The 13,897-nt window shown below is 36.2% G+C and overlaps 1 protein-coding gene across 1 annotated transcript in view; it reads right to left on the bottom strand.

Moving 5' to 3' along the window:
- LOC120525501 (prolyl endopeptidase) overlaps nucleotides 1-13,897 on the bottom strand; it is a 298,115-nt gene that overhangs the window by 235,991 nt on the left and 48,227 nt on the right. The window lies entirely within an intron of this gene.

Below are 13,897 nucleotides of genomic sequence, written 5' to 3'. Positions count from 1 at the left end.
TAAAATACAAGGCAAACTCAAGACATGGTGCCCCTCAAACCCCACAACAATATACCAATTAGAAAATGAATGGACGGACACTCAAAGCATTTTTTTAAACAAGTACCAATGTAAAATTATAGCTGGTTAAGCTGTATGATCCATAAGCCTTTTTCCTGGTTAAACTGAAAAGAAAACATATTTATGAATTCCCCCACCCCAAAATAAAAATTAAGTATTTATTACAACAATAATTACCAATAACACATACATTCTATGTTTTTTTAATTTATTTTTTTATTAATTTTATTGTAATCATTCCATACAAATCAATCAATTTTTACAAAAAGTAGGATTGAGAACAAGTCGACCCCCACCCCTGAGAGAGAGCATGGCCAATGGGGTAAAACTTAAGGCTTGTAAACATACCTAAATTGATTAGTTTGATAAGCAATAGAGATGAATGGAGAAGAAAAATAAATTCAGAAATAATTGCTTCCTCTGTGCTTTGAAAGTTTATTCTAAAATATTATTGATTAGATCCTGCCATGTTTTGAAAAAAAATCTGTACAGATCCTCTGAGTATTAGATTTTTTCCAATTTCAAGTAGTATAAAACATTGGTTTCCCACTGACTTAAAAGAGGAGAATTAGGATTCTTCCAGTTTAGGAAAATAAGTCTGCGTGCCAAAAGTGTAGTGAGTGCGATCACAGTTTATTTGTCCTTCTCCACTTTAAACCCATCTGGAAGAACACCAAACACAGCTATTAATGGGTTAGGAGGGATTGTGACACCGAGGATGTCTGAAAAGGTAATTAAAAATTTTGGTCAAGAATGATATTAATTTGGTGCAGGACCAAAACATGTGACCTAGTGAGGCGGGGACTTGATTGCAGCGTTCATGGGTTGGATCCTGCCCTGGAAACATTTTGGAGAGTTTTAGGCGAGACAGATGTGCTCAATATATAATTTTGAGTTGAATAATTGTATGCTTTGTGCATATGGAGCTGGAGTGAATTCTCTGTATTGCTATTTTCCACTCTTTTTCTGAAATGTTGATTAAATGATCTTTTTCCCAGTGTCCTCTTGGATCTTTGAAAGGGAGGGACTGTAAAATCTATACTAATAAAAGGCAAAGCCCTCACTGACTGACTGACTCACTAATTCTCCAACTTCTTGTGTAGGTAGAAGGCTGAAATTTGGCAGGCTCATTCCTTACAAAAGTTAGGCAGGTTTCATTTCGAAATTCTACGCGTAACAGTCGTAACTGGAACCTACTTACGTACATATATACGCCATAGCCTGCAGCTCGTCGCGCCGTGTGAGGCGGAGTTGCGTCCCTCATCGTCACGCCTGCCACGTAATTGAATGCCTGCCCATATAAGGCTGTCCATCAGCAGCAATACAATAGACACACTGCCGCTAAATATTCGCGGGTGAAGGACTGTGCTTATGCAAATGAAGATGAGATGGTCAGGGATAGACTAGTGTTTGGCACAAACTCAGCGAAAGTGCGAAAGAAACTTTTAAGTGCCGGGTCTGAGCTAACATTAAATAAAGCCATGGACATCGCAAGATCGCATGAGACAGCACAAGCACAGCTGAGAACCTTTGATGCATGTACTCCAAGCGGCTCACGTCAACTGACTTTGCAGGACTTGGAAAGGTAAACCCATACATGCAGTGTGTGATGTCTCAGATAAAGAGGAAGATGAGCTGCTTATTGATGCAGTAGGAAAGGAACAACCCTCTGACGCTGAACAAGCCTTTGTAGACATATCAATCGGAAAGCAATGTGTAAAGCTTAAGTTTAAATTACGTTCATAGACACGCTGTCACTAAATATTCGCAGGCAAATCCACAACTTAATACCGGGAATGCCTGTTAAACATCTTAGATTCACGAGTACCGATTTGGGTAGTGATCACTTCGATGAATGAAACCTGTTATCTTTACAACGGTTCACAACGAAGGTGAGATGATCAGAGATAGACTAGACAAACACGGAATGTAACTTGAACACGACAGATCCTCCAAATACAAATCTGATTGAAAGAAATAATGATAATCAAATCCTTGATGACAGCAACACTCATAACAGTCACAAAACAATTACATTGACAATCATGTTATTTTTAAAATGTTTTCTTTTCTTCTTCATAACTTCTTTAACACACTACTACTCCACTGTGAAGCGCGGGTATTTTGCTAGTAATTTTAGAAATTGTAGAGATGTTGTCTAAGTCTTTGAAATTGAGCAATATTTTTCTAGCATGGATGAGGGTGCAAGATGAGGAAAATCGGGCAGGTTCTATTTAACAAAGTTCCTAATTTGAAGATAGTGAAAGAAATGTGTAGCTGCAATGTTAAATTTGGAATGTAATTGTTCATAGGATGCAAAGATGTTGTCTATATAAAGATCTCTAAGCAAGTTAATCCCAAATTTTTTCCAGATATTAAAAACTGCATATGTTTGCAAAGGTTGAAAGAGGTGGTTCTCTTGCAGAGGTGCCACAGATAAAAGCTTCTCCATCTTAAAATGCTTTCTACATTGGTTCCATATTCTGAGTGAATGAAGCACAATTGGGTTATCAGTATAACGCCAATAACTTGCATTTGCTGGGGCATAAAACAGGGATTATAAAGAAGTACTGCAGGATTTTACTTCTATTGCGGACCAGGTCTGTGTATGTTCATCTATTTGTGTCCATGTTTTTATAGCTTGTATGTTTGCTGCCCAGTAATAAAACTGAAAGTTAGGTAGAGCCATGCCACTTTCTGCCTTTGGTCTTTGTAGGGTCGCTCTTTGGATACGTGGATGTTTTGAGTTCCAAATAAATGATGTTATTGTTGAATCTAATTGCTTAAAAAATGATTTATTGATGTATATTGTAATGTTTTGAAAAAGAAAGAAGCTTAGGAAGAATATTCACCTTAACAATGTTGAATCTTCCAGCTAGAGTGAGATAAAGGGTTGACCATCTATGCAAGTCTTGCTTAATTTTTTCCAAGCCAACGGCAATATTTTGTTGATAAAGAGCTTTATATTTACTTGTGATGTTACCCCTAGGTATTTAAACTGTTCTGCAATGATAAAAGGGTAGGGTGTCTAATCTAATATTATATGCTTGAGAATTCACTGGAAAGAGTACACTTTTATTCAGATTAATTCTGAGACCAGAGATCTTTTGAAATTCTGTAAGGGCTATTAAGACTGCAGGCACAGAATTTTGTGGGTCTGATATATACAGTACCATATCATCTGAATATAGAGAAATTATTGTTCCAGTCCTTCTCTGATAATTCCCTTTATCTGATCAGCATTTTGACAGTGAACTGCCTATGGTTCAATGGCGATTGCAAATAGCAGCGGTGACAAGGGGCATCCTTGTCTGGTACCTCGTTCTTGTTTAAAGTAGTTTGAACAAATGTTGTTGATACAAACTGAAGCTTCTGGATTGGTATACAGTAGTTTGATCCATTCACAAATGTTCAGGCCAAACCCAAATTTCTCTAATGTAGTGAAAAGGTACTGTATTTCCATTCAATCATGTAAAATGCTTTTTCTGCATCCAATGATAATGATATTTCTGGGGTATTTGACTTTGTTGGTGAGTATATTACATTAAACTGGCGTCCAAGATTGGAAGATAAGTGTCGACCCTTGATAAATCCAGTTTGATCTTGTGATATTACCAAAGGGAGCACTTACTCCATCCTTCTAGCTATGATTTTTGAATCTCAACATCATTATTCAGAAGTGAAATTGGTCTGTATGATGCACATTTTAATGAGTCCTTTATTTGTTTATGAAAGACTGTGACTAATGCTTGGCGAAACGTTTGAGGAAGAGTTTGATTGTCTCTAGCTTCTGTAAATGTTGTTAATAGGAGGGGAGCTAGTTAAGCAGAGAATTTCTTATAAAATTCTACAGGGTAGCCATCAGGGCCTGCTGCTTTCCCGCACTGAAGTGACTTTATAGCATCTAGTAATTCTGATACTAGATCACTGCTACTCGCACTAAGAGTACCTATTTGTGGTATCTGTAATGTATCCAGAAATGTATTAGATTGTGTGCTGTCTTCTTTAAGCTCAGTAGAATATAAGGATTTATAGTAGTCTCTAAATGTGTGCATTATATTTTTATGGTCGATGATTTTGTCTCCATTCATGTTGGTGATTACTGGGATTGCGTTGCGAATTTCTTGCTTGTGGATTTGTTGAGCTAAAAGCTTATTAGCTTTCTCTCCGTGTTCATAGTAAAGACGTCTGGATTTATAAATTAGTTGTTCAGTTTCTTTAGTTGTCAAGAGGTTGAGTTCTGAATACATCGCCTGCCTTTCCCTATGTAGAGCCTCGCTTGGAAGCTTGGCATGTTCCCTCATCTATTCTAGTGATTTCGCTTTTTATCTCTGCTACTTTCTTGGTTTCCAATTTATTTCTGTGGGAAAGATATGAAATAATCTGTCCTCTTAAGAAGGCCTTAAGAGTTTCCCAGAGTATTCCTGCAGAAATCTCTGAGGATGTATTCGTCTCTAGGAAGAAAAGATCCAAGATCAGAGGTGCATGGTTGGAAATAATAATAGCATCATACTTGCAAGATTTAATCGTAGGCAAGAAATTATTATCTATAAAGAAATAATCAATTCTTGAGTAGCAATGACGTACTGGTGAGTAGAAAGAATATGTTCTTGAGTTTGGGTTTAGAAACCTCCAGGGGTCTGATAACTTGTGGTCAGTTATAAACTTTGTAATTATCTTTGCAGTGTTAGATATCATCCTATCTAAGAGTGGATTTAAAACACAATTAAAGTCCCCAGCCATTATAATTTTATGAGTGTTCACATTGGGAATGGATGCAAATAAATTTTGTTTAAATTCCTTATCATCGGCATTAGGTGCATAACCATTTATCAAAAATCATTTACAGTTAAATAAGTTGCCCATGACAATCACATATCTCCCTTCAGGATCCAATACTACATCTGATGCTACAAATGAGACTGTTTCATGTATAAGAATTTCCACACCTCTAGTTTTCTTTGTAAAGCTAGAATGGAACATTTGGCCAGTTCAGTCCTTTTGCAGCCAGAACTGGTCCTTGCTTAGTAAGTGGGTCTCCTGTAAAAATACTATTTTAACATTTAAACCTGTTAGGTGAGAGAATACTTTCTCTTTAATGCATGATTCAGGCCTTTAACATTCCAGCTCACGAAGTTAACTGTCCCATCATGGAGGCATTGATTCTGAATTTTTGATGTAATTTTATAGTCTTAACTGGAAGCAAGACAGCTTTAACCTTAATTTCCTGGTTACGTTGGTAGTTATAATTATAAGGATTAAAAGCATAGATTAGATATACAAATAGCCTGCTCTCTTTCGACCCCCCCCCTTATCCCCCCCACATGAGGCTGGACCCCACTTCACGCAGTCCCGGTCCTCTGACATACCTAGAGACAGAGCACGTCCAAAGCAAAACAAGCCCCCACGCAGTGGCGTTTTAGGATTAAAAAATAGAGATATCTATTGCCAATATAGTCTAAATACTATATGCCTTAAAATATAACAAACTATAAACTTAAATATAATCTTCAGCAATCTTAAAGTATTAAGATAATAAACCTGGAGAATGGTGTTAGAAAGTGGTCCAGAATAAGCATAGCAAGTCTTGATGCAATAATAACAATAACCCAAGGGTATGATGTTATACAGTCTCCTTTAGGGTATTAGAAAAAATAAATAAATAAAAAATAAACACACGTCTATAACTGTAATTAAAGCCTAAACAGTTATTGTCCGAGTAATAAAAAGGATGTACAATTATAATACCCGTATCATTACAAATGGCTTAGACGGTAGGTTATATATCCTTGCCATGTCATGACAGGTTACGACTCACTATTGTGTTTCAGAATAGTGTCGGGATCAGCTTTCTTAATTCCTTTTCTGCTTCTTCCTTGCTGGCGAAGACATAGAATTGGCCTTGCACTTCCAATTTCAGTTTGGCAGGATACAACAGGCTGTATTTGATATCAGCTTGCTGTAACCGCTGTTTAATGTTGTAGAAGGCTGCCATTTAGCAGCTGTTGCGGGAGAGAAATCAGGGAAAATACGAATGTGGTTATTTTCATATATAATCTCTTGCTTGTGTCTGAGGATTGCCATCACCTCTAGCTTAAATAATAATTTTTCGAAGCGGATAAAAAAAAGACCTAGATCTAACGGTATTTGATCTGCATATGCAATAAGCTGCTGCTATCTCGGAATCTGATTTAAAGTCCTCTCCAATTATTTTAGCGAATAGTTCAGCTGCGAATTTCACTGGGTTTGGACTTTCATGATTCTCAGGTAGACCCTCGATTCTAATATTATTCCTTCTGCTTCCATTTTCAAGAGCAGCAAGTCTGTCTCAGAGTTTTTTGCATTCGGAGTTTGCAGCTGTTGCTTCTCCTTCAGCAGTGGCAGCTAGATTTTTGGCTGTTTCAGTCCAAGTCATGAATGCCTCCTTGACATCCTCCAGCTGATCAGCAAGTGTGCTCAGTTTAGACGTGGTTTCCTGAATGTGCTCTTCAATTTTGCTCAGCATATCTTTAAAGACTGCTTTAAAGATAATATATATGCGTTTCTCCAAGTCTTTATTATCCTGCTGCAGCTCCCATCGCAGCTTCTCATTTGCCTTCTCACTTTTCCTTATATCTTTCATACATTCTATGTTTTAAAGGACAAGGTAATCAGGAGTGGTCTACTTTTGCAACTTGGACAAAAGCTTATTCCATTTCAGTATCCCTGCCTGTAGAGCTAAGTAGATACCTTTTCCATCTACCATGTCACATTACGTATCTACAGCAAACAATTACACAATCCTTTAATAACTTATTCAAATTAAATTTCAACAGTAATCCGAATCAACCCAAACAGGATCTTCGTAGCTAGTGTGATATTAAATGATCACTGGATGGAATAAACCAGTAAAATGAATATACTACCCACATAGTGTTGCACAGCATAGTAGTAGTAAAAAAGTATGAAACTTCCAAACCAGCATTATCCTAATTTTGGTACCAGAAGTTGATATATTTGCATACTGGCACCTCTCACTCTGAACCCCCCTATCTTCAAAGCAGGATTTGTATATGAGCACGCTCTAAATGTTATGTGGAATAGTGGGTCCATGACCTCCCACCTGTTCCTCAATACAAAGTGCATATATCACAGCACCTTGAGTGGACTCTTGTTATCTCTCACCCCAAGCAAGTACAGTGAGAGTGGAGCCAGGAGACACAGATGTAGGAAGCAAATGCATGGATTGTAGAGATCTGGAAAGAATCCAAAAGCTCTGAAGCAACACAAGTATTGTTCACCATGGGAAGTAAGTGTAGCAAACTGTCTATTTTATTTGCTCTACTACAGTGTTTCCTAACCTCGGTCCTGTGGCCCCCTTGTGGCTGCAGGTTTTTGTTCCAGTCAGCTTCTGTTTTTAATTAAGTGATGTGTTATTTCCCACGTTCTGTGTTTTGGGAACAATATAGAAATTAGAAAACTAAGTTTGGTATAAAAAGAATAATATATATATATATATATATATATATATATATATATATATATATATATATATATATATATATATATATATATATATATATATATAAAATAAATAAATAAATATATATATATATATATATATATATATATATATATATATATATATATATATATATATATATATATATATATATATATATATATATATATATATTTTTTTTTTTTCCAAACTTAGTTTTCTAATTTCTATATTGTTCCCAAAACACAGAACGTGGGAAATAACACATCACCAATTAAAAACTATATATAAAATGTACCAAGCAGTTATAAGGGGAATAATGTGTTTTTTTCTTTTTAACAATATTTTCATGTTGAATTTCATTCTGCTTTTCTAGGTGTTCTAATTGTTTAATTAACCCATTATTTACTAATTCGTGGGTCTGATGCTAAAGTACTTGCAGCCTTTGATTATTCAGTGTTTTTTGTCAGCGTGTCTGCTCTGCTCATTTTTAATTGTCATTCATAAGATACAACAAAGGTTAAAAACTGCACAGAGAAAGGGCAAAATATAATGAAAACAACAAAAGTGAACTAAGCATTTAAATCTATAGCAAAAGCAGAAATATTTCTAAATGTCTTATAAATGTAAAAATCATGCTGCTGTGCTTTTCTAAATGTAGAATAAAAGAAAAATAATGGCAGCTAATTAAATGAGATCAGCGCTATCACTAATTAGGAATCTGGTTGGAACAAAAACCTGCAGTCACAGGGGGTCTCCAGGACAGAGGTTGGGAAACACTGCTCTACTGTGTCATCCCACACATAACCTCAAATTCATAAAAAATCAAATGGTTTAGAACAACCTGAAAATTTGCTGTCAGCGCAGCTGATCTCTTCTGTGAGAATTGTTACTGTTAATAGCACTGATACTAACCACTCATATACAGTACTTTTTACCTCATCTCCCAGTGGGACATATGTGACTGCAGTGTCCTCTATAACACAAACAACTGACTGAAATCAATGAGAAAGCCCTTTTTAATTTACAACAGTTATGCAATGCAATAAAGTATTTATAGTACATCATATGTAAGTCCCCTGAGGTCCTGCTCTCTCTTCAGGATGCAGATAAAGCATTTAACAAATTTGAATGGAAGTACTTATTTTCCACTGTACTGTATATATATTGCAATCATTGTAACCAATTTCATCATGTTTCATTTCCTTGCAGAGGTAATATGCTGAATGACTGTATTACACAATTAAAGAAACAATCTTATGCGTTTCTTAAACACTGACTTGCTCTTCTACTTCCTGAGCACATACAAACTAAAAAGGACTTAGACCCCAGTTTAGACTGTGCAGCGATGCACATGATATTGAAGAGGAGCTTATTAGCTGCTTTCAAATGATTAGCTCATTATGATAAGCACACAGAGACAACAATATTCTATATTAAATACTATCTGGACTGCTCTACATATGTCTAGTCTATTAAGAAAATCTGGTTACTTCAAAGTCAAAAACCTGCAATACATGATTAGTTTTGCAGAAAACCTGCATACTATACTGCTGTACCTGTATTTCACGGAGGTAATAGTGATGTATACAAAAAACCTAGGTACAACACTGAGAAGTCTCTCAAGCAGTAAAATAGTAAAATGAAAAGAATATGATAAATCTGAAGTGGACTGCGAGGATAAACACAACATGTAAGGCAGATTCTACAAGATATTATCATTATAAAGGAAATATTAATTAAAAAACCATCATCAACATTTCAGTACCAGATGAACTAAATAACATTCACATCTGTTTTAAGCACAAAACTTTGAGCGTTCCATTCAGATGCAGACTAAACAAGAAGTGAACAGAACATTTAAAAAAGTAGAGTAGTTGGCACCAATGGTGTTCTGAATCACATTAAAAAAAATCTTTGCAAAAAAGAGATAACTTTTTTTTTCCTTTATATTATTTTTATTGCAATCCATACAAAGCAATTAAGTTAAGAACAGGTCGATCCCCACCCCTGAGAGAGAGCAAGCCAAACAGCGTGACACTGACTTAAAAGAGGAGAGTTTAGGTTCTTACAGTTTATCAGAATAAGTCTGCGTGCGAAAAGTGTAGTGAATGCAATTACAATTTGTTTGTCTTTCTCCACTTTAAGCCCCTCTGGAAGAACCCCAAACACAGCTGTTAATGGGTTAGGAGGGATTGTGAGTCCAAGGCTGTCTGAAAGGTAATTAAAATTTTTGTCCAGAATAATGTTAATTTGGTGCAGGCCCAGAACATGTGACCTAGTGAGGCTGGGACTTGGTTGCAACGTTTGCATGTTGGATCATGCCCTGGAAACATTTTGGAGAGTTTTAGTCGAGACAGATGTGCTCGATATATAATTTTGAGTTGTATAATTGTAAGCTTTGCACATATGGAGCTCGAGTGAATTCTCTGCATTGCTACTTTCCACTCCTTTTCTGATATATTAATTGAGAGATCTTTTTCCCAGTGTCCTCTTAGATCTTTGAAAGGGAGGGATTGTAAAATGATTTTATATATTGTAGAGATGGAGTCTAAGTCCTTGAGATTGAGCAATATTTTTTCCAGCATGGATGAGGGTGCAAGATGAGGAAAATCTGGAAGTTTCTGTTTAACAAAGTTCCTGATTTGAAGATAGTGAAAGAAATGTGTAGCTGGAATGTTAAATTTGGAATGTAATTGTTCATAGGATGCAAAGACGTTGTCTATATAAAGATCTCTAAGCAAGTTAATTCCAAATTTTTTTCCAGATATTAAAACTGCATATGTTTGTGAAGGTTGAAAGAGGTGGTTCTCTTGCAGAGGTGCCACAGATAGAAGCTTCTCCGTCTTAAAATGCTTTCTACATTGGTTCCAGATTCTAAGTGAGTGGAGCACAATTGGGTTATTAGTGTATTGCCGATAAGCGTGTGTTTATTGGAGCACAGAGCAAGGAATACAAAGAAGTACTGCAGGATTTTACTTCTATTGCGGTCCAAGCCTGTGTATGTTCTTCTATTTGTGTCCAGGTTCTTATCGCCTGTATATTTGCTGCCCAGTAATAAAACTGGAAGTTAGGTAGAGCCATGCCGCCTTCTGCCTTTTGTCTTTGTAGGGTCGCTCTTTTGATGCGTGAATGTTTTGAATTCCAAATAAATGAGGTTATTGTTGAATCTAATTGCTTAAAGAATGATTTATTAATGTATATTGGATGTTTTGAAATAAAAAGGAGCTTAGGAAGAATATTCATCTTAACAGTGTTAATTCTTCCAGCTAGTGTGAGATGAAGGGTTGACCATCTATGCAAGTCTTGTTTAATTTTTTCCATGCAGACGCGAAATTTTGTTGATATAGAGCTTTATGTTTACTTGTGATGTTTACCCCTAGGTATTTAAACTGTTCTGCAATGATAAAAGGTAGGGTATCTAATCTAATATTATATGCTTGAGAATTCACTGGAAAGAGTACACTTTTATTCAGATTAATTCTGAGACCAGAGATCTTTTGAAATTCTGTGAGTGCTGCTAAGACTGCAGGCACAGAATTTTCTGGGTCCGATATATACAGTACCATATCATCTGCATATAATGAGATTTTCTGTTCCAGTCCTTCTCTGCTAATCCCCTTTATCTGATCAGTATTTCGACAATGTATTGCCAGTGGTTCAATGGCAATGCAAACAGCAGCGTGACAAGGGCATCCTTGTCTAGTGCCACATTCTAGTTCAAACTAGTCTGAGCAAATGTTGTTGATGCAAACTGAAGCTTCTGGGTTAGTATACAGTAATTTAATCCATGCACAAATGTTGGGCCAAACCCAAACTTCTCCAATGTAGTAAAAGGTATTTCCATTCAATCATGTCGAATGCTTTTCTGCATCCAATGATAATAATATTTCTGGGGTGTTTGATTTAGTTGGTGAGTATATTACATTAAACAGGCGTGAAGATTTGAAGATAAGTGGCCCCTAATAAATCCAGTTTGGTCTTGTGATATTACCGAGGGAGCACTTTCTCCATCCTTCTAGCTATGATTTTAGAGAGTATTTTAACGTCGTTATTCAGAAGTGAAATTGGTCTGTATGATGCACATTGTAATAAGTCCTTATTTTGTTTTGGAAAACAGTGATTAGTGCTTGGCGAAAGGTTTGTGGAAGAGATTGGTTATCTCTGGCTTCTGTAAATGTTGCTAATAGGAGGGGAGCTAGGGGAGAATTTCTTGTAAAATTCTGCAGGGTAGCCATCAGAGCCTGCTGCTTTTCCACCTTGGAGTGACTTTATAGCATCTAGTAATTCTGATAATGCCAGAGGTTTATCAAGTTCCTCCGCACTAAAAGTGTCTATTTGTGGTATCTGTAATGTATCCAGAAATGCATTAGATTGTGTATTGTCTTTTTTAAACTCAGTAGTATATAGGGATTTATAGTAGTCTCTGAAAGTGTGCATTATATTTTTTTGTTTGACGATTTTATCTCCGTTTGCGTTGGTTTACTGAGATTGCGTTGCACTTCTTGCTTGTGAATTTGTTGAGCTAAAAGCTTATTAGCTTTCTCTCCATGTTCATAGTAATGATGTCTGGATTTGTAGATTAGTTGTTCAGTTTCTTTAGTTGTCAAGAGGTTTAATTCTGAATGTAGAGCCTGCCTCCTCCTATGTAGAGTCTCGCTTGGTAGTCTGGCATGTTCTTCATCTATTTTAGTAATTTCGCTTTTTATCTCTGCTACTTTCTTGGCTTCGGATTTATTTCTGTGGGAAAGATATGAGATAATCTGTCCTCTTAAGAAGGCCTTGAGAGTTTCCCAGAGTATTCCTGCAGAGATCTCGGGGGATGTATTTGTCTCTAGAAAGAATTTGATTTGTTTGGATATAAATTCCGTACAAATCTCATCAGCTAATAGAAGCGGGTTGAGGCGCCATCTGCGGGGTGAGTGTATGGGGCTTAGTAATTTTAGCTCCAAGATCATAGGTGCATGGTCAGAAATAACAATAGCATCTTATTTGCAAGATTTAATCATAGGCAAGAAGTTATTGTCTATAAAGAAGTCATCAGTCCTTGAGTAGCATATGCCAACTGACCCTCAGCTCTGCGAGGGTCACTGGCGAATACACACCCAGGCAGATGGACCCCTGACACATCTCCTGGGTGCTAAAGCGCCCAGTAAGTACTGTGTCTACAAAAGAGCGATTACAGAGCTGGTTTTATTTTGGCTTCTCCAGGTAGTCCTGTATTTCTTAGACAGGTCTGTACCACCTGAGGAGTGTGTCTCCAGGGGTGGGGATCGATCTGTTCTTAACTCAATTTTTCTTTTTGTAAAAACTTGATTGCTTTGTATGGATTGCAATAAAATAAAAAAAAAAAGATCAGAAAGTATCAAAATGCAACAGTTAGTCAAACAAAGTATTTATTAAAAAACACCTACAGGCTTTTCAAACAACTTCACTAAAGTTTAACAAAGTGAACAAGGCACAGTCACAAATTGTCATCTGCAAGTCGTTTCTGTCACATATTTCTATCAAGAGTGCACACAATTTCATTTATATACAATCATTCCATTGTAACCATTGTCTTCAATGCCTCGGCAAGACATCTGCAGACAAACCCATAAATTCTACAGGCATTCTTAGAAGGTACAGCTTCAAAGATATGCATCATTTACCTAATATGACACAACACCCTTCCCAAATTCATTGTTTTTCCCAAACAAAATAACTTTGCCTGCAGTACTCAGTTTTAATTTTCACAATAAAAACAACATATAACTCACAATGATTTTTTATCAAGAACATATCTTTTCTCCTTATTAAAATGAAAAGCAAGGCTGGTAAGCAAGGCTTTTCAGGGCTATGAATGTTGTGTATTTGTTGACTATAATTTATAGGGGAAGTAATCTGAAATTGCTGATCCTGTGGATTTTGAAGGCAGCAGATTGGACTGCACATGTGCCTTATGTTTGAGAACAGCAGATGTTATGGCATTCAGAAAGCTCCCCCCTCACTGATGCGTGGCAATATAAAAAGTGAATTTTTTTTTTTTTGCCTTTTTAATGTAGTCTAAACATCTTTCTTGCATATGTCAAGTTCCCAGTCTTTCAATACCACCCATGACCAATGCGCTCTCTAATTTTTGGTATGCAAAAAAATTATTTTGTGCAACTTTTTGAATCATACGTTAAATTTGTTCACTTTCATGCAAATGTATTGAATGCAGATTTAAAATAAATCAGAATTATAAATAAAAATAAAATTCACTGTCTTGCTACTTTAGGTGTTCTACTAGTTTTAATGAAACATAAAACAAAGGACTTCAATGCTAACTTTCTAGTATTAAATGCTGTTCTATTTCTGTACATTGTAATATTTCTA

Source organism: Polypterus senegalus, chromosome 3 (assembly GCF_016835505.1).
Source record: "Polypterus senegalus isolate Bchr_013 chromosome 3, ASM1683550v1, whole genome shotgun sequence".
NCBI classification, from domain to species: Eukaryota; Metazoa; Chordata; class Cladistia; order Polypteriformes; family Polypteridae; genus Polypterus; species Polypterus senegalus.
This window is presented reverse-complemented; position numbering and strand designations above follow the sequence as displayed.